Here is a 27,973-nt window from a genome sequence, read left to right as displayed (position 1 = left end):
GGCCTACTGTATTTTTTCTCTTTGCTAAATATGACAAGACTAAGATAAACACACTGTCAGCTGCGTAGAAATACTTTGAATACTTTGTGCTTTTTCTTCCCATTCCCCATTTAGTTTAGTTTTGTTTTGTTTTTAATTCAGGATATCCTCAGGGAAAAAATATGTAATTCCATTTGAGCCATTCCGAAATATTATACATGCATATGTATACACACATATCTATGCATATATTATGTATACATCCATATATACACTTGCACATATGAGACACACTAAGCGCCCAGTATTATAAAATGTTACATACACGTATGCACAGAAAGCATCTGAAACAAGCAGAATCGACTGTGTTGTTGATATGGCCATTCTGTGAAATGTATCCTGTGGTCCGTCATCCTCCCCTTCGGTTATTTCAAGTATAAGGCTGAGGAAGACTTGGTCTCCTAACCAAATGAGACGAGGTGCCGGGGAGGGGGTTCGGGGTCGGGGGAGAGAGACTGCTGCGGAACTGGAAAGATGGGCGCTCGGAGCCGGTGGCAGCGGCGGCTTATTTACACGGATACACCACCCCTTTCACTTAGGCTGGACGCCACGTAGCCCTGGGGAAGGGTTTTGCGGACGTACCCGGAACGAATTCTAAGTTTTTCTCAGCGTTGGGAGGTTGCGCAGGTGGCTTCTGGGAGCCAAGGCAACTGAGGTTTTCCCAGGCTCCTTGAGAGAGTGCCCTATTTCCCCGGCAGCAGTAGCTCCAGGGTCCCGCTCTGCAGTCCGTAATGAGAGGCCTCGGGCTCCGCGGGGAAGTGTCGCAGTTGGTGGAAGAGTCCCGAGCAGCAGCAAATCTGCTCGCTCCCCGCGGGGCCGCCGCTCTCGCTCGCACTCTTGCTCTCGGTCCGGGAACCGGAATGGCCTGGGCCCCCAGCGGAGTGGCCTCAGCCTGGCCTCCCGGAACCAGCCCTGCCGACCCGTTCGCGGTCACGTTCTCCGGAGCGGCCCCCTGCGCCGCGGGGCACCCCCTTCGCCTCTGCCTCCTCGTCCGCCTGTCGCGGCCGCTCCCCGCGCCCCTCCGGGACCGATAAGCCGTGGGTCTCTGGGACAAGGAGAGGGAGGTGAGTGAGACGGACCCACCTTCGCGGTGAGGAGCCACCTGTGTTGAGAGTCCCTTCATCGTTCATCTCGCTTCTTAGCGTTTGCGCTTTTCTCCCTTCTCCCATCCTTGCGCCCGTTTTCTTCTTCAGTCTGTCCACGGCTGCCCCTTATTCGTCCCTTTCCTCCCTTAATTCTCACTCATCCTTGGGCCCCCTCCTGCAGTGCCCTGGTCTCCCACCACCTCCTTCCACCTCTGGTCTGGTAGCGGACATGGCCAAAGGTCGCAGATTTCTGTGCTCAGCATTGATTTGTGTTGTGTTATCATTCATGTGCATGTTTTTATTCTACACTAGACTGAGTTCGTGGAAAGGAGGATTTTATTCATTACAGAATTCAGTGTTTAGCACTTAGTAAGAGCACAGCCATTGTGTGTTGAATGAGCAGATCGGTTTGAGATGATAACAGGATATGTAAATAGAAATTCTTTGTAGGGACTTGGGAAGGGTTGCGCTTTTTTTTTTTTTTAAAGTAATCTCTATGCCCAATGTAGGGCTCCAACTCACAACCCCAAGATCAAGAGTTGCATGCTTTACCGACTGAGCCAGCCAGGCGCCTGGAGATTACAGGTTTAAATTGGAAAGTAGAAAAACCTTCCTCCCAAGACATGATTGGATGAATGTACAAAAAGTAGTGTGCTAACCTGAGATGAGGCTACCTAAAAGGCCTTGTTAAAAGTGGTCTTGGGGGCGCCTGGGTGGCTCAGGCACTTAAGGGTAGGACTTGGCTCAGGTCATGATCTCGCTGTTTGTGGGTTGGAGCCCCGCCTCCGGCTCTGTGCTGACAGCTGGAGCCTGGAGCGTGCTTCCGATTCTGTGTCTCCCTCTCTCTCTGCCCCTCCCCTGCTCGTGCTTTCTCACTCTCTCAAAAATAAATAAACATTAAAAAAATTAAAAAGTAATAAAAGTGGTCTTGGTCTTGACCTTGAGAAATGATGGGAGGGTGAGATGAGTTTTCCTTTAATGAAAGTGAGTGGAAAAGTAGTTTAAGAAGGAGAAGGAAAAGAGTTTTCATTATTGCCGTGTAAATATTCATATCTAATGTTTATGGAATGTGTCAGGTACCATACTAAGGGCTTTGAATGTGTTAAAAAAAATTAAAAATTTGGGGTACCTGGGTGGCTCAGTGGGTTAAGCCTCCAACTTCTGCTCAGGTCATGATCTCACGGTCCTTGGGTTTGAACTCTGTGCTGACAGCCTGGAGCCTGCTTGGGATTCTGTGTCACCGTCGCTCTCTGCCCCTCCCCCACTCGTGCTCTGTCTCTCTCAAAAATAAATAAACTTAAAAATTTTTTAATTGAATTAAAAAATTTAAAAACATTACAGGCATTGAGAGGTAGGTTGACATTACAACAGTTGGGCAATGTCTTGATGATTCTTTTTCTTCCAGCAGTGGGAGGTGAGTGAGGATAGTCCCTGGATTCAGACTGCCTGGGTTTGAAGCCCTGCTTTGCCACTTAATACCTGTGTGGCCTTGAGTGTCTAGAGTTTAGCTAAGCTACTCCATGGTACTGCTGCCTGGGCATCCGTTTGGTTTGGCCAGGTGGCCTCTAGGCACTTTAAACTTACACCAGCCCCCTCTTGCAAGCACATGCCCTGGGTAGCCCACAGAGAGTCACAAGAAAGTAAGTTCCTGATAGGACTTCCCCAGTAGCCCTTGTGATCAACTATCTCTGTCTCCCAGTGCCTGTAGGCCCTACAGGTCCTTTAGATAAGATCCCTGTGGGGCTTACCCAAACCCCACTCTTCTGGTTTAAATGACCGATCTGGTCCTAACCTGGGAACTCCAAAACAATACAGACCCTAATAAAAGCACACGCCCCAGGTCCTGTCTCTCCATCTGTACTCTGCCTTGACTGCCTTGTGTGGCCTCTGGAGGCATGCTGTGTGTACTTCCTCCAGGCCTTATGAGTAATTAACTGTTCTATTTGAATTTCTCTTGTGGTCTGTTGTTGAACTTTGGCTCACCATCCAGGGGAGTCCTATGCTCCACTTAACAAATGTTAATTTAACAATGTCAAGGGGCGCCTGGGTGGCGCAGTCGGTTGAGCGTCCGACTTCAGCCAGGTCACGATCTCGCGGTCCGTGAGTTCGAGCCCCGCATCGGGCTCTGGGCTGATGGCTCAGAGCCTGGAGCCTGTTTCCGATTCTGTGTCTCCCTCTCTCTCTGCCCCTCCCCCGTTCATGCTCTGTCTCTCTCTGTCCCAAAAATAAATAAACGTTGAAAAAAAAATTAACAATGTCAAAACATCAGGCAAGTTACTTAACTTCTCTACCTTCATTTATTCACCTGTAGAAAGGGGATAAAAATAGTGCTGATATTTTTAGGGCTGTTGTAATGACTGAGTGCCTGGAACATAGTGTACCTTCCTGTTAGCTATTAGGGTTTCATGCCTGGGAGCAGAAAGAGTAAAAACACTAGAGACCTGCCTCTAGGGGTTGAATGTTTCAGAAAGGTGCCCCCCGGTCTGTGCCAGTCAAACCAGCTTCTTTTTTTTTTTTTAATTTTTCTTTAATGTTTTTATCTTATTTTTGAGACAGAGAGAGACAGAGCATGAGCAGGGGAGGGGCAGAGAGGGAGACACAGAATCCAAAGCAGGCTCCAGGCTCTGAGCTGTCAGCACAGAGCCTGACGCGGGGCTTGAACTCACGGGCTGTGAGATCATGACCTGAGCTGAAGTCGGATGCCCAACCGACTGAGCCACCCAGGCACCCCAAACCAGCTTCTTATTTTAGAATTCTAAGTAAGAGATATAAGAACAGCTTGGATGAAATTTGCATTTGTGCGTGTGGAAGATAAATAATTTATCTTACTAGTACAGATGCAACCAGGCAGCAGTTATGGACTGTTTTGATGGTGTCCTATTCACCGTGTTGGTGAAGGAGGGATTTCCTTCCCAGGATTATGGGGAGGTGGAACACAGAATACCTGATATTGGACAGATGAACTTCATCGGCTGGCAGAGTACTGAGACCCACTCAGGGATACTCAGGGATAATCTGGAACTGGGCCTGTTCCCTTGTCCTAGAGACGGTTGTTTGGCTAGGGGACCTTACCTGCAGAAGCAGAGTGGGGAGGGGAATTTGCAGTTAGGACATTGGAGGCCCTACTGGTTTTCCCAGATGTCAAGGCAGTACCTAATAATGAGCCTTAATTTTAGGCTTTATAGCACAAGAACTGTGTGTCTTTGCATTGGCCCCTATCCTCATATATTCCAAGAACTGTTATTTGTATGTTTATTTTTAGATTGTCTGCTTCTTGAAGTGGGAGAACATCTGAGTCCAACTCTGCGTAGTAACAATACCTTTTCCACTGAATAAAGAAATAAAAATTTATTCAAACAATGAAACCAAATATATTAATTTTGTAAGGATTTTTTTTGAAAAATCAAATAGAGACATAAACGCTAAATTTTGGGGAATTGCACCCCTGTTATTCTTTTCAGTTTATGCAAAACAGCAAAAATCAAAACAGAAGAAATGACAAACATTGTAATAAAATTAAAAGTGTTTTTACTGTCCTCCAAAGAGCAGACAGACAATGTACTCCTTTTCCAAAAAGGAACTAAAGGGAAAACATAGAGTTGGAAGAAACTCTGAATCTCCTTGAGTACAATGTTTGTGACATGGAACTTTTCAGGGCTCCCTTTAGTGTCATCTATTTCTAATGCTTCCTTTTTTTATTTTTTTATTTAAAAAAAATTTTTTTTAACATTTTATTTATTTTTGAGAGAGAGAGAGCATGAACGGGGGAGGGGCAGAGAGAGAGGGAGACACAGAATCGCAAGCAGGCTTCAGGCTCCGAGCCATCAGCCCAGAGCCCGACTTGGGGCTCGAACTCACGGACCGTGAGATCGTGACCTGAGCCGAAGTCGGACGCCCAACTGACTGAGCCACCCAGGCGCCCCATAATGCTTCCTTTTTTTAAATTGTCTTCACTGATTCTCAGGTTTCTGCAAACTAAAGTTTTAACCAAGTTGAAACAGACTTCTTTTTCTTTTCATAAATATGTATAAACAAATGAAGCTATTTCTGAATGTAAAACTGTTTGTGTCACGTATTGCAGAAGATCAAATGAGCAGTGAGGAGCTATGTCATGCATGAGGCAGAAGGGATGCACTTGACAGCCTCCCAGGCTGCATTTCTAGCCCGGCTGCTCAGGCTGGCTGTTGTCTGTACCATTTGAACTTTCAGAACATCAGCTCCTAAGTGTTGAGTTTACATTTATGCCGAGTTTTTGTCAATTTAAAGTTTAAAATGTAAAGGGAAAATAGGACTTAACTGGACCTCTGGAATTTGAGATACACACACACACACACACACACACACACACACACATACATACACATACATATACATACATACATATAACACAATTTAGTCATTGAGTTGTAATTTGCATGCCTATATCTTCTGGGAGATTAAAGTGAGAGAGGATTGCAGATTTGGGAGCTAAGTATGAAGACTTTCTCCAGAGAATCCTTGTTATAGACTGAATTGTGTCCCGCCCTACCCCCAATTCAAATGTTGAAGCCCTAATTCTCAAAGTGACTATATTTAGCAGTAAAGCCTTTAAGAGGGTAATTAAGGTTAAATGAGGTCATCAGGATGGAGCCCTGATTCTGTAGGACTGGTATCCTTAGAAGAGGAAGTGACACCAGATATCTCCACCCCCCTTCTCTTGTGTGCACAGAGGAAAGGCCATGTAAGGACACAGGGAGAAGTCACCAGTCTGCAAGCCAGGAAATTTCTACCAGAAATCAGTCCTGATCTTGGACTACTAACCTCCAGTATGGTGAGAAAATAAATTTCTGTTGTTTAATCTACCCACTCTGTGATATTTTATCATGGTAGCCACAGCTGACTAATACAATCCTGAAGCAGGTTGTTTAAAAATATAATTTTAGGGGCGCCTGGGTGGCTCAGTCGGTTAAGCGGCCGACTTCAGCTCAGGTCACGATCTCGCGGTCCGTGAGTTCGAGCCCCGCGTCGGGCTCTGGGCTGATGGCTCAGAGCCTGCAGCCTGCTTCCGATTCTGTGTCTCCCTCTCTCTCTGCCCCTCCCCCGTTCATGCTCTGTCTCTCTCTGTCTCAAAAATAAATAAAACGTTAAAAAAAATTAAAAAATAAAAATAAAAAATAAAAATATAATTTTAAAATAGGTATAACATTTGTTAAATCTGGAGTCTGTTGTCAATTTTTTTAAAAAAATTTCTTAATGTTTTATTTATTTTTGAAAGAGAGAGAGACAGAGCATGAGCAGGGGAGGGGCAGAGAAAGAGGGAGATACAAAATCTGAAGCAGGCTCGAGGCTCTGAGCTGTTATCACAGAGCCCGACATGGGTCTCGAACCCACGAACCACAGGATCATGACCTGAGCTGAAGTCGGATGCTTAACCGACTGAGCCACCCAGGCACCCCGTCAAATTTTTTTGAAGATAGTATTTACCCATTTTTATTTTAATATCTTATTATTTATTTATTCATTTATTTAGTAGGCTCCATACCCAAAGTGGGGCTTGAGCTCACAATCCTAAGATCAAGATTTGCATGCTGTCCTCACTGAGCCAGCCAGGCACCCCTGTTGTCAAGTTTTTTATTAAGTAAAGAACTTTAAATACGTTTTAAATTTTTCTTCTATCTTGTGATTTATCCTCTTATATCCTTTATGTTTTAAAAACGCCTGGCTGGCTCAGTTGGTGAAGTGTGTGACTCTTAATCTTGGGGTCATGAGTTCAAGTCCCATGTTGGGCATAGAGATTACTTTATAAAAAATAGTTTTAAAAATAAAAACATGGAACATATGTAAGAATTAAAACATGTTGCCAGTATATTTTAGGATGCTAAATGTTCTCTTTAAATTATAATTCGGTGGGGGGGGCACCTGGGTGGCTCAGTCGGTGAAGTATCTGACTCTTGATTTTGGCTCAGGTCACGATCTCAGTTTGTGAGATCAAGCCCATCGTTGCTTGGGATTCTCTCTCTCCCTTTCCCTCTCTGCCCCTCCCCAACTCATGCGTGTACTCACATGCTCTCTCTCAAAATAATAAACTTAAAGAAAATTATAATTCATTATAATTATAATTTAGAATGCTAATCTCTTATTCATAGAAGGGTTCAGTGTAATGATACGTTTATATTATTTTGAATTTCTGTTCTCAGCTAACCCAGTAGCAGATTGCTTGCCAGATTTTAGCATTACAAAGGGATTTAAAAATGAATATACTAGCATGGTTTGGTTTAGTTCAATTTCCTAAAGTCAGTACTCTCTGAAGGCTTAATGCTTCTTTTTCCTTATTTCTTTCCTCTTTGGTGCTATTCATAAGCAGCTTCTTCCCTCTCATCTCTTTCTTTTTTTTCCCCCAGTGATCTCTACACCCACCATGGGGCTCAAACTCACAACCCTGAGATCAAGAGGCATGTGCTGTACCAATTGAGCCAGCCAGGCACCCCACCTCTCATCTGCTTCCATGTTTACTTTAGGTTGAGTTCAGACAATGTGCTTTGGTGGGTAAACTTTGTAACTGTGACAGGGTGATAAAGCGTTATCAGAAACTTGTTCTTAAGGGATGCCTCAGTCAGTGGAGCTTGCGACTCTTGATCTCTGGGTCGTGAGTTCAAGCCCCATACTGGGCATAGAACTAACTTAAAAATAAAATCTTTAAAAACAAACAAAACAGATACTTGTTCTTAATAGAAACGCTTACAAGAATCGGAAATCATAGAATTAGGGTTGGAAGGAACCCTAAAAATAATATTCTAGGCAATACCTTAAGTTATTCCAGACGTCATCTCCAGAGGAAAAGATTATATGATATGGAAATTCCCCTTTTAACCTATTGTAGGATTTTACCAATATTCAGTTTCAGAATTCTCTACCACAGAATGAAATCTCTTTATATTGTAGTGTGTTAGGTTCTTCTTGCTTTGGGGACAGAGAGTAGTTGCTGCTCTACCGTATGTCCTTTATATACATAGAATCAAATCATGAGGTCTTTCCTCAGCCTTCTTGTCTCTAGTTTTTTCTTCTTATAGTTCCCTACATTTGCCCTGTGGTTTCTTCTGAAAATATAAATCACATCAGTGAGCCTACACCAATACATCATAATCACCCACAGTCCATAGTTTACATTAGGATTCGCTCTTGGTGTTGCACATTCTGTGGGGTTGGAACAGACATATCATGACGTGTACTCACCATTATACTGTCATACGCAGGAGTTTCATTGCCCTAAAAAATGTTCTGTGCTCTGCCTGTTCATCTCTCCCTCCCCTCCAACCACTGATCTTTTCACTGTCTTCATAGTTTTGCCTTTAGTAGGATGCCATATAGTAGGTATGTAGCCTTTTCAGATTGGCTTCTTTTACTTAGCAATATGTATTTTGCTAAACAAGATTCTTCCGTGTGTTTTTTAACTCAAGTGTAATTAACATGGTATTATGTTCGTTTCAGGTGTGCACTATAATGATTCAACAATTCTATACATTATTCAGTGCTCATGTCAATGAATGTACTCCTAATCCTCTTTATCTATTTCATCCATTTCCTCCCCTACCTCCCCTCTGGCAACTACCATTTCTGTGTAATTTTTTTAAGATTTTATTTTTAAGTAATTTCTATATCCAGTGTGCATCTCGGACTTACAACCCTGAGATCCAGAGTCGGATGCTCTACTGACTGGGCCAGCCAGGCACCCTTGTTCTCTGTATTTAAGAGTCTAGTTTTTTGGTCTCTTTTTTCCTTTGTTCACTTTATTTCTTAAATTCCACATATGAGTGAAATCATAGGGTATTTGTCTTTCTCTGACTTAATTTCAATTAGCATTATATACTCTAGGTCAGTCCATGTTGCAAATGGCAAGATTTCATTCTCTCTTGGGGTGCCTGGGTGGCTCAGTTGGTTGAGTGTCTGACTCTTGATTTTGGCTCAAAAATTTCTATTCGGGTCCTGTGCCCATTTTTAAAATGTTTATTTATTTTTGAGAGTGACAGAGCATGACGAGCAGGGGAGGGACAGAGAGAGAGAGAGAGAGAGAGAGAGAGAGGAGACGAGATACAGACTCTGAAGCAGTCTCCAGGCTCCGAGCTGTCAGCACAGCCTGATGTGGGACTTGAACTCACAAACTGCGAGATCATGACCTGAGCTGAAGTCGGACACTTAACTGACTGAGTCACCCAGGCGCTCCGCTTTGCCCATGTTTTAATTGGATTATTTGATTTTTTTGGTGTTGAGTTGTATGAGTTCTTTTGTTTTTAAAGATTTTATTTTTTTACTTTTATTATTTTAAGTTTATTCATTTTGAGAGAGAGAGCACATAAGCAGGGGAGGGGCAGACAGAGAGGGAGGAATAGAGAGAGAGAATCCCAAGCAGGCTCTGCACTGACAGTGTGGAGCTTGACACGTGGCTCCAACTACGGAACCATGAGATCATGACCTGAGCCGAAATGAAGAGTTGGACACTTAACTGACAGCTACCCAGGTGCCCCAAGATTTTATTTTATTTTAAAAAACTTTTTTTAAGTTTTATTTATTTATTTTTGAGAGAGACAGAGCATGAGCAGGGGAGGGGCAGCAAGAGAGGGAGAGACAGAATCCCAAGCAGGCTTCACCCCATCAGCACAGAGCCTGGTGTAGGGCTAGAACCCACGAAACTGTGAGAGCATGACCTGAGCCAAAATCAAGAGTCAGACGCTTAACCCACTGAGCCACCCAGGCGACCCCCGCTCCAAGATTTTATTTTTAAGTAACCTCTACACCCAGTTTGGAGTTCAGACTTACAACCCCTGAGATGAAGAGTCGCATGCTGTACTGACTGAGCCAGCCAGGTGCCCCGAGTTGTGTGAGTTCTTTATATATTTTGGATAATTTTTAAGTTTATTTATTTATTTTGAGAGAGAGCATGAGCAGGGTAGGGGCAGAGAGAGAGAGAGAATATGAATCTGAAGCAGGCTCTGCACTGTCAGCACAGAGCCGGATGCAGGGCCTGACCCCATGGACCGTGAGATCATGATCTGAGCCAAAACCAAGAGTAGGACACTTAACTGACTGAGCCACCCAAGTGCCCCTATTTTGGGTACTTTTTAAAGTTTATTTATTTATTTTGAGAGAGAGTGCGCATGCGTGAGTTAGGGAGGGGCAGAGAGAAGGAGAGAGAATCCCAAGCAGGCTCCACACTGTCAGCACAGAGCCGGAGGTGGGGCCCAATCCCATGAATTGGGAGATCATGTCCTGAGCTGAAATCAAGAGTTAGACACATAACTGACTGAACCACACAGGCACCTGTATAAATTTTGGATATTAACCTCTTATCAGATATATCATTTGCTGATGTCAAAGAGGTTCCTACCTGTGTTCTCTGCTAGGATTTTTATGGTTTCTGAAAGGTCTCCCATTTAGGTCCTTAATCCATTTTGAGTTTACTTTTGTGTATGGTGTAAGAAAGTGGTCCAGTTTTGTTGTTTTGCATGCAGCTAACCAGTTTTCCCAAGACCATTTCTTGAAGAAACTGTCATTCCCCATTGTATATTTTTGCCCACTTTGTCATAGACTAATGGACCATTGAAGTGTATGTAGGTTTATTTCTGGACTCTCTATCCTCTTCTATTGATCCGTGTGTCTGTTTTTGTGTCAGTACCATACTATTTTGATTACTATATCCTTGTAGTGTATTTTGAAATATGGGATTGTGATACCTCTGGCTTTGTTCTTTTTCAAGGTTGCTTTGCCTGTTTGGGATTTTTTTGTGGTTCCCTACAAATTTTAGGATTAGTTGTTCTAGTTTTGTGAAAAATGCTGTTGATATTTTGGTTGGGATGGCATTAAATCTGTAGATTGCTTTGGGTACTATGGACATTTTAACACTGTTTCTTCTTCCAGTCCATGAGCATGGAATATCTTTCCATTTATTTGTGTCTTCTTTAATTTCTTTTATCAGTGTTTTATAGTTTTCAGAGGACAGGTCTTTCACCTCCTTGGTAAAGTTTATTATTAGGTATTTTATTCTTATTTTCTTAATTTCTCTTTCTACTGCTTCATTGTTAGTGTATAGGCATGTAACACATTTCTGTATATTAATTTTTTTTTAACGTTTATTTATTTTTGGGACAGAGAGAGACAGAGCATGAACAGGGGAGGGGCAGAGAGAGAGGGAGACACAGAATCAGAAACAGGCTTCAGGCTCTGAGCCATCAGCCCAGAGCCCGACGCGGGGCTCGAACCCACGGACCGCGAGATCGTGACCTGGCTGAAGTCGGACGCTTAACTGACTGCGCCACCCAGGCGCCCGTGTATATTAATTTTTTAAGTATATTTATTTTGAGGGAGAGAGAGAGTGTGTGTGTGTGCACACCAGCCAGGGAGAGGCAGAGAGAGAGGGAGAGAGAATCCCAAGTAGGCTCTGTGCGGGGCTCAGACTCACAAACTGTGAGCTCATGACCTGAGCTGAAACTAAGAGTCAGACACTTAACTGACTGAGCCACCCAGGTGCCCCTGTAAATTAATTTTGCATCCGGCAGCATTACTGAGTTCATTTATCAGTTCTAGTAGTTTTTTGGTGGAGTCTTTAGGGTTTTCTATATATACTATCTTGTCATCTGCAAATAGTGAAAATTTTACTTCTTCCTTACCAGTTTGGATGCCTTTATTTCTTTTTGTTGTCTGCTGAGGCTAGGACTTCCAGTACTATGTTGAATAAAGTGATGAGAGTGGACATCCTTGTCTCATTCCTGACCCTAGGGTAAAAGCTCTCAGTTTTCCACCATTGAGTACTATGTTAGCCGTGGGTTTTTCATATAAGGCTGTTATTGTGTTGGGGTATGTTCCCTCTAAACCTATTTTGTTGAGGGCTTTTATCATGCTGTACTTTGTCCAATGCTTTTTCTGAATCTATTAGAATGATCATATTGTTTTATTCCTTTCTCTTGTTAATGCATTGTGTTCATCGGTTTGCAAATTTTGAAACACCTTTGCATCCCTGAAATAAATCCCACTTGATCATGGTGAATGACTTTTTTTTAATGTATTGTTGGATTTAGTTTGCTAGTATTTTGTTGAGGATTTTTGCGTCTGTGTTCATGAGAGATATTGGCCTGTCATTTTTTTTCTTTTTTCTTTTCTTTTTTTTTTTTAAGAGAGCGAGAGCACGTGAAGAGGGAGAGGGACAGAGGGAGAAAGAGAATCTCGAGGAGGTTCCATGCTGAGTGTGGAGCCTGATACAAGACTTGATCCCAGGACCCTGGGATCATGACTTGAGCTGAAGTCAGGAGTCAGATGCACCACCAACTGAGCCACCCAGGAGCCTCTGTAGTTTTCTTTTTTTGTAGTGTCTTTATCCGATTTTGGTATCAGAGTAATGCTGGCCTCAGAATGAGTTTGGAAGCTTTCCTTCCTTTTCTGTTTTTTGGAATAGTTTGAGAAGAAGAGGGGTTAACTCTTCTTTAAATGTTTGGTAGAATTCACGTCTGAAGCCATCAGGTCCTGGACTTTATTGGGAAATTTGTTTGTTTGTTTGTTTACTGGGAGTTTTTGAGTATTGATTCAGTTTCATTACTAGTGATCAGTGTGTTCAGATTTTCTTTTTTTAATGTTTATTTATTAGAGAGAGAGAGCGCGTGTGAGCAGGGGAGGGGCAGAGGGAGGGAGACAGAAAAATCCCAAGCAGGCTAGTGTGGAGCCCAACAGGGGGCTCAATCCCACAAACCATGAGATCATGACCTGAGCTGAAATCAAGAGTTGGACACTTAACTGACTGCACCACTCAGGTGCCCCAATCTGTTCAGATTTTCTACTCCTGATTCAGTTTTGGAAGGTTATGTTTCTAAGAATTTATCCATTTCTTCTAGGATGTTCAATTTGTTGGCATAAAATGTTTCATAATATTCTTATAATCCTTTGTATTTCTGTGATACTGGTTATTTCTCCTTCTTCATTTCTGAATTTGAGTCCCCCTCCCCCCTCTTTTAATGAGCCTGGCTAAAGGTTTATAAATTCTGTTGATTTTTCCAAAGAACTAGCTCCTGGTTTCATTGATCTGTTCTATCGTGTGTTTTTGTTTTTTTGTTTTTTTGTTGTTTTTTAGTTTCTGTAAGATTTATTTCTGCTATACTCTTTTTTGTTTTTTTTTGTTTTTTTTTTGTTATGATTTCACAAATTTTCTCCTTTTATTTTATTTTTTTATTTTTTTATTTTTTTTCTTCAATATATGAAATTTATTGTCAAATTGGTTTCTATACAACACCCAGTGCTCATCCCAACAGGTGCCCTCCTCAATACCCATCCCCCACCCTCCCCTCTCTCCCACCCCCCATCAACCCTCAGTTTGTTCTCAGTTTTTAAGAGTCTCTTATGCTTTGGCTCTCTCCCACTCTAACCTCTTTTTTTTTTTTCCTTTCCCTCCCCCATGGGTTTCTGTTAAGTTTCTCAGGATCCACATAAGAGTGAAACCATATGGTATCTGTCTTTCTCTGTATGGCTTATTTCACTTAGCATCACACTCTCCAGTTCCATCCACGTTGCTACAAAGGGCCACATTTCGTTCTTTCTCATTGCCACGTAGTACTCCATTGTGTATATAAACCACAATTTCTTTATCCATTCATCAGTTGATGGACATTTAGGCTCTTTCCATACTTTGGCTATTGTTGAGAGTGCTGCTATAAACATTGGGGTACAAGTGCCCCTATGCATCGGTACTCCTGTATCCCTTGGGTAAATTCCTAGCAGTGCTACTGCTGGGTCATAGGGTAGATCTATTTTTAATTTTTGAGGAACCTCCACACTGTTTTCCAGATAGGCTGCACCAGTTTGCATTCCCACCAACAGTGCAAGAGGGTTCCCATTTCTCCACATCCTCTCCGGCATCTATAGTCTCCTGATTTGTTCATTTTAGCCACTCTGACTGGCGTGAAGTGATATCTGAGTGTGGTTTTGATTTGTATTTCCCTGATGAGGAGCGACGTTGAGCATCTTCTCATGTGCCTGTTGGCCATCTGGATGTCTTCTTTAGAGAAGTGTCTATTCATGTTTTCTGCCCATTTCTTCACTGGATTATTTGTTTTTCGGGTGTGGAGTTTGGTGAGCTCTTTATAGATTTTGGATACTAGCCCTTTGTCCGATATGTCATTTTGCAAATATCTTTTCCCATTCCGTTGGTTGCCTTTTAGTTTTGTTGATTGTTTCCTTTGCTGCGCAGAAGCTTTTTATCTTCATAAGGTCCCAGTAATTCACTTTTGCTTTTAATTCCCTTGCCTTTGGGGATGTGTCAAGTAAGAAATTGCTGCGGCTGAGGTCAGAGAGGTCTTTTCCTGCTTTCTCCTCTAGGGTTTTGATGGTTTCCTGTCTCACATTCAGGTCCTTTATCCATTTTAACTTTATTTTTGTGAATGGTGTAAGAAAGTGGTCTAGTTTCAACCTTCTGCATGTTGCTGTCCAGTTCTCCCAGCACCATTTGTTAAAGAGACTTTTTTCCATTGGATATTCTTTCCTGCTTTGTCAAAGATTAGTTGGCCATACTTTTGTGGGTCTAGTTCTGGGGTTTCTCTTCTATTCCATTGGGCTATGTGTCTGTTTTTGTGCCAATACCATGCTGTTTTGATGATTACAGCTTTGTAGTAGAGGCTAAAGTGTGGGATTGTGATGCCTCCTGCTTTGGTCTTCTTCAAAATTACTTTGGCTATTCGGGGCCTCTTGTGGTTCCATATGAATTTTAGGATTGCTTGTTCTAGCTTCGAGAAGAATGCTGGTGCAATTAGATTGGGATTGCATTGAATGTGTATATAGCTTTGGGTAGTATTGACATTTTAACAGTATTTATTCTTCCAACCCATGAGCACGGAATGTTTTTCCATTTCTTTATATCTTCTTCAATTTCCTTCATAAGCTTTCTATAGTTTTCAGCATACAGATCTTGTACATCTTTGGTTAGATTTATTCCTAGGTATTTTATGCTTCTTGGTGCAATTGTGAATGGGATCAGTTTCTTTATTTGTCTTTCTGTTGCTTCATTATTAGTGTATAAGAATGCAACTGATTTCTGTACATTGATTTTGTATCCTGCAACTTTACTAAATTCATGTATCAGTTCTAGCAGACTTTTGGTGGAGTCTATCAGATTTTCCATGTATAATACCATGTCATCTGCAAAAAGTGAAAGCTTAACTTCATCTTTGCCAATTTTGATGCCTTTGATTTCCTTTTGTTGTCTGATTGCTGATGCTAGAACTTCCAACACTGTTGAACAACAGCGGTGAGAGTGGACATCCCTGTTGTGTTCCTGATCTCAGGGAAAAAGCTCTCAGTTTTTCCCCATTGAGGATGATGTTAGCTGTGGGCTTTTCATAAATGGCTTTTATGATCTTTAAGTATGTTCCTTCTATCCTGACTTTCTCGAGGGTTTTTATTAAGAAAGGTTGCTGAATTTTGTCAAATGCCTTTTCTGCATCGAATGACAGGATCATATGGTTCTTCTCTTTTCTTTTATTAACGTGATGTATCACGTTGACTGATTTGCGAATGTTGAACCAGCCCTGCATCCCAGGAATGAATCCCACTTGATCATGGTGAATAATTCTTTATATATGCCGTTGAGTTCGATTTTCTAGTATCTTATTGAGAATTTTTGCATCCATATTCATCAGGGATATTGGCCTGTAGTTCTCTTTTTTTACTGGGTCTCTGTCTGGTTTAGGAATCAGAGTAATGCTGGCTTCATAGAATGAGTCTGGAAGTTTTCCTTCCCTTTCTATTTTTTGGAATAGCTTGAGAAGGATAGGTTTTATCTCTGCTTTAAACGTCTGGTAGAACTCCCCTGGGAAGCCATCTGGTCCTGGACTCTTATTTGTTGGGAGATTTTTGATAACTGATTCAATTTCTTCACTGGTTATGGGTCTGTTCAAGTTTTCTATTTCTTCCTGTTTGAGTTTTGGGAGTGTGTGGGTGTTTAGGAATTTGTCCATTTCTTCCAGGTTGTCCAGTTTGTTGGCATATAATTTTTCATAGTATTCCCTGATAATTGCTTCTATCTCTGAGGTATTGGTTGTAATAATTCCATTTTCATTCATGATTTTATCTATTTGGGTCATCTCCCTTTTCTTTTTGAGAAGCCTGGCTAGAGGTTTATCAATTTTGTTTATTTTTTGAAAAAAACAACTCTTGGTTTCATTGATCTGCTCTACAGTTTTTTTAGATTCTATATTGTTTATTTCTGCTCTGATCTTTATTATTTCTCTTCTGCTGGGTTTAGGCTGTCTTTGCTGTTCTCCTTCTATTTCCTTTAGGTGTGCTGTTAGGTTTTGTATTTGGGATTTTTCTTGTTTCTTGAGATAGACCTGGATTGCAATGTATTTTCCTCTCAGGACTGCCTTCGCTGCAACCCAAAGCATTTGGATTGTTGTATTTTCATTTTCATTTGTTTCCATATATTTTTTAATTTCTTCTCTAATTGCCTGGTTGACCCATTCATTCTTTAGTAGGGTGTTCTTTAACCTCCATGCTTTTGGAGGTTTTCCAGACTTTTTCCTGTGGTTGATTTCAAGCTTCATAGCATTGTGGTCTGAAAGTATGCGTGGTATGATCTCAATTCTTGTATACTTATGAAGGACTGTTTTGTGACCCAGTATGTGATCTATCTTGGAGAATGTTCCATGTGCACTCGAGAAGAAAGTATATTCTGTTGCTTTGGGATGCAGAGGTCTAAATGTATCTGTCAAGTCCTTCTGATCCAATGTATCATTCAGGGCCCTTATGCTGAATGTTTCTTTATTGACCATGTGTCTAGATGATCTATCCATTGTTGTAAGTGGAGTATTAAAGTCCCCTGCAATTACCATGTTCTTATCAATAAGGTTGCTTATGTTTGTGAGTAATTGTTTTATATATCTGGGGGCTCCCGTATTCGACGCGTAGACATTTATAATTGTTAGCTCTTCCTGATGGATAGACCCTGTAATTATTATATAATGCCCTTCTTCATCTCTTGTTACAGCCTTTAATTTAAAGTCTAGTTTGTCTGATATAAGTATGGCTACTCCAGCTTTCTTTTGACTTCCAGTAGCATGATAAATAGTTCTCCATCCCCTCACTTTCAATCTGAAGGTGCCCTCAGGTCTAAAATGAGTCTCTTGTAGACAGCAAATAGATGGGTCTTGTTTTTTTATCCATTATTATACCCTCTGTCTTTTGGTTGGCGCATTTAGTCCATTTACATTCAGTGTTATTATAGAAAGATATGGGTTTAGAGTCATTGTGATGTCTGTAGGTTTCATGTTTGTAGCGATGTCTCTGGTACCTTGTCTCACAGGATCCCCCTTAGGATGTCTTGTAGGGCTGGTTTAGTGGTGATGAATTCCTTCAGTTTTTGTTTGTTTGGGAAGACCTTTATCTCTCCTTCTATTCTAAATGACAGATTTGCTGGATAAAGGATTCTCAGTTGCATATTTTTTCTGTTCATCACATTGAAGATTTCCTGCCATTCCTTTCTTGCCTGCCACGTCAGTAGAGATATCGGTCACGAGTCTTATCGGTCTCCCTTTATATGTTAGAGCACGTTTATCCCTAGCTGCTTTCAGAATTTTCTCTTTATCCTTATATTTTGCCAGTTTCACTATGATGTGTCATGCAGAAGATCGATTCAAGTTACGTCTAAAGGGAGTTCTCTGTGCCTCTTGGATTTCAGTGCCTTTTTCCTTCCCCAGATCAGGGAAGTTCTCAGCTATGATTTCTTCAAGTACCCCTTCAGCACCTTTCCCTCTCTCTTCCTCCTCTGGGATACCAATTATGCGTATATTATTTCTCTTTAGTGCATCACTTAGTTCTCTAATTTTCCCCTCATACTCCTGGATTTTTTTATCTTTCTTTTTCTCAGCTTCCTCTTTTTCCATAATTTTATCTTCTAGTTCATCTATTCTCTCCTCTGCCTCTTCAATCCGAGCCGTGGTCATCTCCATTTTATTTTGCAGTTCATTAATAGCATTTTTTAGCTCCTCCTGACTGTTCCTTAGTCCCTTGATCTCTGTAGCAAGAGATTCTCTGCTGTCCTCTATACTGTTTTCAAGCCCAGCGATTAATTTTATGACTGTTATTCTAAATTCACTTTCTGTTATATTGTTTAAATCCTTTTTGATCAGTTCATTAGCAGTCGTTATTTCCTGGAGGTTCTTTTGAGGGGAATTCTTCCATTTCGTCATTTTGGATAGTCCCTGGAGTGGTGCGGAACTGCGGGGCACTTCCCCTGTGCTGTCTTGAATAACTTGCGTTGGTGGGCGGGGCCGCATTCAGACCTGGTGTCTGCCCCCAGCCCACAGCTGGGGCCACAGTGAGACTGGTGTGTGCCTTCTCTTCCCCTCTCTTAGGGGAGGGATTCACTGTGGGGTGGCGTGGCCCATCTGGGCTACTTGCACACTGCCAGGCTTGTGGTGCTGAGGATCTGGTGTAATAGCTGGGGTGGATCGGCAAGGTGCACAGGGGCGGGAGGGGCAGACTCAGCTCACTTTTCCTTCGGTGATCCGCTTTGGGAGGAGCCCCTCTTCTGTGGGCTTCTTGTCTACGCTTGGCTCCGGAGAATCCGTTCTGCCAGTCTTCTGGCGGTTTTCTGGGATATTTAGGCAGGTGTGGGTGGAATCTAAGTGATCAACAGGACGCGGTGAGCCCAGCGTCCTCCTATGCCTCCGTCTGCTACTTGGCTTCTTCAGAGGGTGGTGTTTGCCCGGCCCCTGCAGGTCGCAAGTGTGGAGAAGCCACAGGGCTGGGAGGGAAGGAGAGACAGCGCCTGACCTCCCTGAGGTTTCGTCTTCAATCTGCTATAATCTTTATTATATCCTTCCTTCTGCTGGCTTTAGGCTTCAGGCTTGATTTGTTGTTCTTTTTCTAGCTCCTTTAGGTGTAAAGTTCAGTTGTTTATTTGAGATTTTTCTTGCATCTTAAAGTAGGCCTGTATTGCTAAAATAATCTTAGATACAGCCTTTGCTGTATCCCAAAGATGTGTTGTGTTTTCATTTTCATTGTGTTTTCATTTTCATTTGTGTCCATGTATTTTTTTTTATTTCCCTTTTGATTTCTTGGTTGACCCATTCATTGTTTAGTAGCTTGATATTTAGTCTCCATGTATTTGTGTTCTTTCCAAATTTTTTCTTGTGATTGATCTTTAGTTTTATAATGTGGTTAGAAAAGGTGCATGATATGATTTCAGTCTTTTTGACTTTATTGAGACTTGTGTTGTGGCCTAACATATGATCTATTATAAAGAATGTTCTGTGTGCACTTGAAAAGAATATGTATTATGGGGCACCTGGGTGGCTCAGTTGGTTAAGCGTCCGACTTCGGCCCAGGTCATGATCTCACAGTCTGTGAGTTTGAGCCCTGTGTCGGGCTCTGTGCTGACGGCTCAGAGCCTGGAGCCTGCTTCAGATTCTGTGTTTCCCCCTCTCTCTCTCTGCCCCTCCCATGCTCATGCTCTGTCTCTCTCTGTCTCAAAAATAAATAAAAACATTAAAAAAATTTAAAAATAAAGAATATGTATTCTGTTTGGGGATGGAATGTTCTGAATATATCGGTTAGGTCCACCTGATCCATCTGTCTGTCAAAGCCACTGTTTTCCTTGTTGATTTTCTGTCTGGATGATCTATCCATTGATGTTAGTGGGGTGTTAATGCCCCCTACTATTACTATATTATTGTCAATTTCTTCCTTTGTGTCTGTTAATAGGTAGCATAGTATTCACTATTAGGTGCTTCCATGTTGAGTGCATAAATATTTACAGTTGTAATATCCTCTTGTTGGATTATTACCTTTATCATTATGTAGTGTCCTTCTTTGTGTCTTGTTAGTCTTTTTTTTTAAGTAATCTCTATTCCTAATGTGGGGCTCAAACTTATGACCCCAAGATCAAGAGTTGCACACTCTACCGACTAAGCCAGGTGCTCCAGACAAAATAGACTTTTTTTTTAAGTTTATTTATTTTGATAGAGAGTGAGCAAGCTGGGGAGGGGCACTTTAAAAAAATTTTTTTTAATGTATATTTTTTTGAGAGAGACAGAGACAGAATGCAAGTGGGTTAGGGACAGAGAGAGAGGGAGACACAGAATCTGAAGCAGGCTCCAGGCTCCAAGCTGTCAGCACAGACCCCGACGCAGGGCTTGAACTCATGAGCTGTGAGATCATGACCTGAGCCGGAGTCGGACACTCAACCGACTGAACCACCCAGGTGGCGGAGGGGCACTTTTTAAAAAATAGACTTTTTAGGGCGCCTGGGTGGCGCAGTTGGTTAAGCGTCCGACTTCAGCCAGGTCATGATCTCGCGGTCCGTGAGTTCGAGCCCCGCATCGGGCTCTGGGCTGATGGCTCGGAGCCTGGAGCCTGTTTCTGATTCTGTGTTTCCCTCTCTCTCTGCCCCTCCCCCGTTCATGCTCTGTCTCTCTCTGTCCCAAAAATAAATAAACGTTGAAAAAAAAAAATTAAAAAAAAAAAAATAGACTTTTTAAAAAAAAATTTTTTTTTCAACGTTTATTTATTTTTGGGACAGAGAGAGACAGAGCATGAACGGGGGAGGGGCAGAGAGAGAGGGAGACACAGAATCGGAAACAGGCCCCAGGCTCTGAGCCATCAGCCCAGAGCCTGACGCGGCACTCGAACTCACGGACCGCGAGATCGTGACCTGGCTGAAGTCGGACGCTTAACCGACTGCGCCACCCAGGCGCCCCTAAAAAGTAGACTTTAAAATGATAACTAACAGGGGCCCTGGCTGGCTCAGTCCATAGGCCATGTGACTCTTGATCTCAGGGTGATGAGTTCAAGCCCCATGTTGGGCATATAGATCACTAAAAATAAAAAATAAATAAAAATAAAACAATAAAGTCTGTTTTGCCTGGTAGAATTATTGCTATCCCAGCTTTCTTTTCGCTTCCATTTTCATGATACAGGTTTTTCCATCCCTTCACTTTCAGTGTGGATGCCTTTAGTTCTGATGTGAGTATCTTGTAGGCAGCATTGAAAGTATAAATCTTACATGTTGCTTTCAGTTTGAATAGCACTTTGTAAACTCCAAGGATTTATGCAAACCTAAGTGATTATTATATTATTATGAAGATGGTAGACCCTTGAACAAAATTTTGTCAGTGTTTGCTTTAAAAAAATTTTTTTTAAGTTTATTTATTTTGAAAGAGAGTGGGAGCATGTGCATACAAGTGGGGGAGGGGCAGAGGGAAGGAGAGACAGAATCCCAAGCAGGCTCCGCACCATCAGCACAGAGCCTGATGAACTGTGAGATCATGACCTGAGCCAAGATCAAGAGTCGGATGCTTAGCTAAATGCACCAGCCAGCCCCCATTCCCCCCCCCCCCGTTTGCTTTTAGTGGTTCTTGGACAATCAGTGTCATTACTGAAAATTTTTAATTCCATATTTTTAATACTCTATGGTTCATATTTTATCACTTTTCTGATTGTTACAACCATCTTCTTTCAGCTCAGCTTTGATGAACACACACCAGTAGAGACGAAGAGCTGAAGAAAAGCACCACTTCTGTTTCTACTTCAAAAGGTACATATTTTTGTAGTATGAGCCAAATGCAGGAGACATGGGGCTTTTATTTGGCTCTTTTTTTATGTTTATTTATTTTTGAGAGAGAGAGAGAGAGAGAGAGCATGCAAGCAGGGGAAGGGCAGAGAGAGGGCGGACAGAGAATCTGAAGCAGACTCTGCGTGCTGACAGCAAAGAGCCTGATGTGGGGCTTGAACTCACAAGTGTGAGATCATGACCTGAGCCGGTCAGACACTGACCCAGCTGAGCCACCCAGGTACCACCAAAAGGTATTTTAAAAATACTACAGAGCTTTTTTTATTAAGAAGTTGAAAAAAAATGTTCATAAGTTGCTGAACAATAGACTTTACCTTTACTCAAATTGCTTGTCCTCTGTTCTTTTTCAGTATTTCAAATACAATAAAACTGATACTCAGAAATCTTGTTTAGAAGTTAATTTTGTGGGGCACTTGCACGGTTCAATCAGTTGAACATATCTGACACTTAGTTTTGGCTCAGGTCATGATCTTTGTGGGTTGAGCCCCACATCAGGCTCCGCTCTGACATGTAGAGTCTGCTTGGTATTCTCTCTCTCCCTCTCTCTCTGCCCCTCCCCTGCTTGCTCTGTCTCCCTCAAAATAAGTAAACTTTAAAAAAAGTTAATTTTGTATATTAAAAAGTTTTTTTAAGTCTATTTACTTTGAGAGAGAGTGGGTGAGGGGCAGAGAGAGAGAGAGAGAGAGGGAGAAAGAGAATCCCAAGCAAGCTCTGTGCTCAGCACTGTCTGCAGAGCCCAACATGGAGTTCTATCCCATGAACAAAATCTGAACCAAAATCAGGAGTCAGACGTTTAACTGACTGAGCCACCCAGGTGCCCCAGAAGATAATTTTATATTTAAAAAAATTTTTTAAGTAATCTCTACAGCCACAATTTGTGGGGCTCAAACTCACAACCTGAGGTCGAGTTGCATGCTCCACTGACTGACCCAGCCAGGTGCCCTGAAGTTAATTTTATATTTGTATTTTATGTCAAAGAAGAAGAAGAGGAAGTCTAGTCATTCAAAAGAAAGGTCCAAGAAAAAGAGAAAGAAAAAATCATCTAAAAGAAAACGCAAGAAGTATTCTGACAGCGACAGTGACTCTGACTCTGAAACAGACTCCAGTGGTAAGAAGGCCGGCATCGCTCTGCAAGCCTGGCTTCACGACTCATTCTACTTAGAATTTATTTCCGAAGAAGGTTCTTAAACGCAATAACGGCAGCCAAGAGTTGTGGAATGCTCGCTGCCTCCGTGCCAGGCACCCCGCCAAGCGCTCGGTGCTCGTTGTCGCTGCTTGCCCTGCGCGGTAACTGTAGAATGTGTCCTAGAGCCGGGGACGCGGGGCCCATAGCAGCTGGTAAGCGCGGCACTCAGGGTCGCACAGCTGGGATTCAAGCCTGAGCAGCGTGGCTCCCGACTGGCTGTGTGTGGCTGCACAAGGCGTGTGGCAGCGAACCGGGACGAGGTTGGGCTGGGAGACGTGTGGCAGCGAGCAAGCCATAGGGCCGCGTCGGCCCCGAGGAGCGGCCCTTGTGTGTCATCCTCACGCTCGGTGGGCACCTCGGTGCCGTTTTCAAAAAGGCACATCATAGGGGCGCCTGGGGGGCTCAGTCGGTTAAGCGTCTGACTTCGGCTCAGGTCATGATCTTGGGGTTCATGAGTTCAAGCCCCGCGTCGGGCTCTATGCTAATAGCTCGGAGCCCGGAGCCTGCTTCAGATTCCGTGTCTCCTTCTCTCTCTGCCCCTCCTCCGCTCACACTCCATCTCTCTCTCTCTCTCTCTCTCTCTCTCTCAAATATAAATAAACATTAAAAAAATTAAAAATAGGGGCGCCTGGGTGGCGCAGTCGGTTAAGCATCCGACTTCAGCCAGGTCATGATCTTGCGGTCCGTGAGTTCGAGCCCCGCGTCAGGCTCTGGGCTGATGGCTCAGAGCCTGGAGCCTGTTTCCGATTCTGTGTCTCCCTCTCTCTCTGCCCCTCCCCCGTTCATGCTCTGTCTCTCTCTGTCCCAAAAATAAATAAACGTTGAAAAAAAAAATTAAAAATAAACAAATAAATAAATAAATAAATAAATAAATAAATAAATAAATAAAAAGGCACATCATAAAGGACCCTTTCGGGCCAGCAGCTGGTTTATGGAAGACACCCCCTGTGGGGTGGTGCCTCTCAAAAAGCCACCTTTTTGTGCCCTCTCCTGGCTGATGATTGACAGAGGGTGCCACTTCTGGGGACACATGACATGAAGGTGTCTTTTCCTCTGATGTCACCTGGGTTTCCTGGCCCCCGTTGTCACTTTTCTTCCTCACTGCTGGAAGAGCGAACTTCCTTAGAGCACAAGTGTGAGCGTGTCTGTCCCCTACTTACAATCCTTCAGTGGCTCTCTGTGGCCTTCAGGGTAAAGTTTGGACCCTGCTGGCTCCCTGTCTAATCACACGTGCCCTGTCACCCTTGCAGCGTCCTCTGTAGCCTGAGACGTGCTTTCCGTCTCCTCAGTAGTCCGTGTTCTTTCTCTCGCTTCTGTTACTTAGTACAGAAGTCCATCTGCCTGTGATGCCAGTCTCTCCCTGCGTGCAGCGTGCCTTCCTCACTTCAACAGCGGGCATGCAGTGCTTTTGTAATAAAACTGACTTTACTTATTTAAAAAAATTTTTTAATGTTTATTTTTGAGAGAGAGACACAGAGACAGGCAGAGACAGAGCACAGGAGGGGCAGAGAGAGATGGAGACACAGAATCTGTAGCAGGCTCTGGGCTCTGAGCCGTCAGCACAGAGCCCAACGGGGGGCTCGGACTCACGATCCATGAGATCATGACTTGAGCTGAAGTTGGAGGCTTAACTGACTGAGCCATCCAGGCACCCCTCTGATGTTTTTTAAACATAAATGTTTACTTATGTAATAAAACTGATTTTAGAACCAGCTTAAGAGCCCCCCTTTCCTGGTCATCCATTCCTTAATCACCCTCCCCAAGTCCGCCTGCTTTTGACACTTCTCTGTATGCCCAGAGTACCCCATACTTCCCTGTATCATTCCAGGTTCTATTTTTCTCTTTACCTCCGTCACCTCCATTAGACTGAGCTCCTAGAAAGTGTGCCCCCTGCCCTAAACACATGGGGTTTACCTCCCTTTTCATTATGAATATATTTCATTATGAATATATCCTTTTCATTATGAGGATAATTAATAGCATATACTTGCCACTCAGGTTTAACATCTGTTAGCATTTTTACGTATTTGTTTTAAATATGGGTTTTTTGCTGAGTTATCCAAGGTAAATTACAAATATCATACTTTGATGTTAAATATCTCTGCAGCTCTTTTTTTTTTATTTTTTTTAACGTTTATTTATTTTTAAATTTTTTTTTAATGTTTATTTATTTTTGAGACAGAGAGAGACAGAGCATGAACGGGGGAGGGGCAGAGAGAGAGAGAGACACAGAATCAGAAACAGGCTCCAGGCTCTGAGCCATCAGCCCAGAGCCCGACGCGGGGCTCGAACTCACGAACTGTGAGATTGTGACCTGAGCCGAAGTCGGCCGCTTAACCCACTGAGCCACCCAGGCGCCCCAACGTTTATTTATTTTTGAGACAGAGAAGGAGCATGAACGGGGGAGAGTCAGAGAGAGAGGGAGACACAGAATCTGAAACAGGCTCCAGGCTCTGAGCTGTCAGCACAGGGCCCGATGCAGGGCTGGAACTCATGGACCGCGAGATCATGACCTGAGCTGAAGTCGGACGCTCAACTGACTGAGCCACCCAGGCGCCCCTCTGCAGCTCTTTAAAAAACATTTTTGGGGCGCCTGGGTGGCTCAGTCGGTTGAGCGTCCGACTTTGGCTCAGGTCATGATCTCATGGTTCATGAGCCCTGCGTCAGGCTCTGTGCTGACAGCTCGGAGCCTGGAGCCTGGAGCCTGCTTTAGATTCTGTCTCCTCTCTATCTGCTCCCCTCCCCACCGCTCACACTCTGTCTCTTTCAAAAATAAACATAAAATTTTTTTTTAAAAAGACAGTTTGGGGCGCCTGGGTGGCTCAGTCAGTTGAGCATCCCAACTCTTTTTTTTAATTTACTTGTAATTTACAAGTCAGTTAGCATATAGTGCAATAATGATTCCAGGAGTAGAATCCAGTGATTCATCCCCTACATATAATACCAAGTTTTCATCCCAGTGAGTGTTCTCCTTAATACCCCTTGCCCATTTACCCATTTAGTCCATTCCCCCACCCACGACCCCTCCAGCAACCCTCAGTTTTTTCTTTATGTTTAAGAGTCTCTTGAGTTTTGTCCCCCTCCCTGTTTTTATACTGTTTTTGCTTCCCTTCCCTTATGTTCATCTGTTTTATATCTTAAATTCCACATATGAGTGAAGTCATATTTGTCTTTCTCTATTTTCGCTTAGCATAATACCCTCTAGTTCCATCCATGTTGTTGCAAATGGCAAGATTTCATTCTTTTTGATTGCCAAGTAATACTCCAGTCTGTGTGTGTGTGTGTGTGTGTGTATGTGTGTGTGTACACAGACACACACATCTTCTTTATCCATTCATCAGTTGATGGGACATTTGGGCTCTTTCCATATTTTGGCTATTGTTGATAGTGCTGCTATAAACATGGGGGTGCATGCACCCCTTTGAAACAGCTGCCTGTATCCCTTGGATAAATACCTAGTAGTGCAATTGCTGGGTCATTGGGTAGTTCTAGTTTTAATTTTTTTGAGAAACCTCCATACTGTTTTACAGAGTGGCTGCACCAGTTTGCATTCCCACCAGCAATGCAACAGCATCCCTCTTTCTCCGCATCCTTGCCAACATCTGTCGTTGCCTGAGTTGTTAATATTAGCCATCCTGACAGGTGTGAGGTGGTATCTCATTGTGGTTTTGATTTGTATTTGGCTGTTCAGGGTCTTTTCTGGTTCCATACAAATTTTAGGATTGTTTGTTCTAGCTCTATGAATAATGCTGGTGTTATTTTGATACGGATTGCATTGAATATGTGGATTGCTTTGTGTAGTATCGATATTTTAACGATATTTGTTCTTCCAATCCATGAGCATGGAATCTTTTTCCTTTTTTGTGTATCTTCTTCAGTTTCTTTCATGAGCTTTTTATAGTTTTCAGTGTATAGATTTTTCACCTCTCTGGTTAGGTTTATTCCTACGTATTTTACAGTTTTTGATGCAATTGTAAATGGGATCAATTCCTTGATTTCTCTTTTTACTGCTTCATTATTGGTGTATAGAAATGCAACCGATTTCTCTGCATTGATATTATATCCTGCAACTTTGCTGAATTCATGGATCAGTTCTAGCAGTTTTTTGGTAGAATCTTTTGGGTTTCCCATATTGAGTATCATGCCATCTGTGAAGAGTGAAAGTTTGACTTCCTCCTGGCTGATTAGGATGCCTTTTATTTCTTTGTGTTGTGTGATTGCTGAGGCTAAGACTTCCAATACTATGTTGAATAACAGTGATGAGAATGGACACCCCTGTCGTGTTCCTGGCCTTAGGAGGAAAGCTCTCAGTCTTTCCCCATTGAGAATGAAATTAACGGTGGGTCTTGCATATATGGCTTTTATGATCTTGAGGTATGATCCTTCTATCCCTACTTTCTTGAGAGTCTTTATCAAGAAAGGATGCTGTATTTTGTCAAATGCTTTCTCTGCATCTATTGAGAGGATCATGTGGTTCTTATTCTTTCTTTTATTGATGTGGTGAATCACATTGATTTTTTTGCAGATATTGAACAAGCCCTGCATCCCAGGTATAACAATCCCACTTGTCGTGGTGAATAATTTTTTAATGTACTGTTGGATCCGGTTGGCTAGTATCTTGGTGAGAATTTTTGCATCCATGTTTCATCAGGGCAATTGGTCTATAGTTTCCTTTTTGTGAGGTCTTTGTCTGGTTTTGGAATCAAGGTAATGCTGGCCTTGTAGAATGAGTTTGGAAGTTTTTCTTTCATTTCTATTCTTTGGAACAGCTTCAAAAGAATATGTGTTAACTCTTCTTTAAATGTTTGGTAGAATTCCCCGGGGAAGCCATCTGACCTTGGACTCTTGTTTTTTGGGATATTTTTGATTACTAATTCACTTTCTTTACCGATTATGGATATGTTCAAATTTTCTATTTCTTCCTGTTTCAGTTTTGGTAGTTTATATGTTTCTAGGAATTTGTCCATTTCTTCCAGATTTCCCATTTTATTGGCGTATAATAGCTCATAATATTCTCTTATCATTGTTTGTATTTCTGCTGTGTTGGTTGTGATCTCTCCCATTTCGTTCTTGATTTTATTTATT

General features: G+C 42.5%; 1 long non-coding RNA gene across 1 annotated transcript; it reads left to right on the top strand.

The window, feature by feature from the left end:
- Positions 1 to 659: 659 nt before the first annotated feature.
- On the top strand, positions 660 to 22,809 carry LOC125157442 (uncharacterized). Its single transcript, XR_007148972.1, has 3 exons — positions 660 to 1,103; positions 21,592 to 21,666; positions 22,681 to 22,809. It is a non-coding gene; the product is annotated as an uncharacterized LOC125157442 (long non-coding RNA).
- Positions 22,810 to 27,973: the final 5,164 nt, after the last annotated feature.

The sequence above is a fragment of the Prionailurus viverrinus genome, chromosome X, assembly GCF_022837055.1.
Source record: "Prionailurus viverrinus isolate Anna chromosome X, UM_Priviv_1.0, whole genome shotgun sequence".
Taxonomy (NCBI): Eukaryota; Metazoa; Chordata; class Mammalia; order Carnivora; family Felidae; genus Prionailurus; species Prionailurus viverrinus.
The sequence above is the reverse complement of the archived record's forward strand: the minus strand, read 5'-3'. Positions and strand labels throughout refer to the sequence as shown.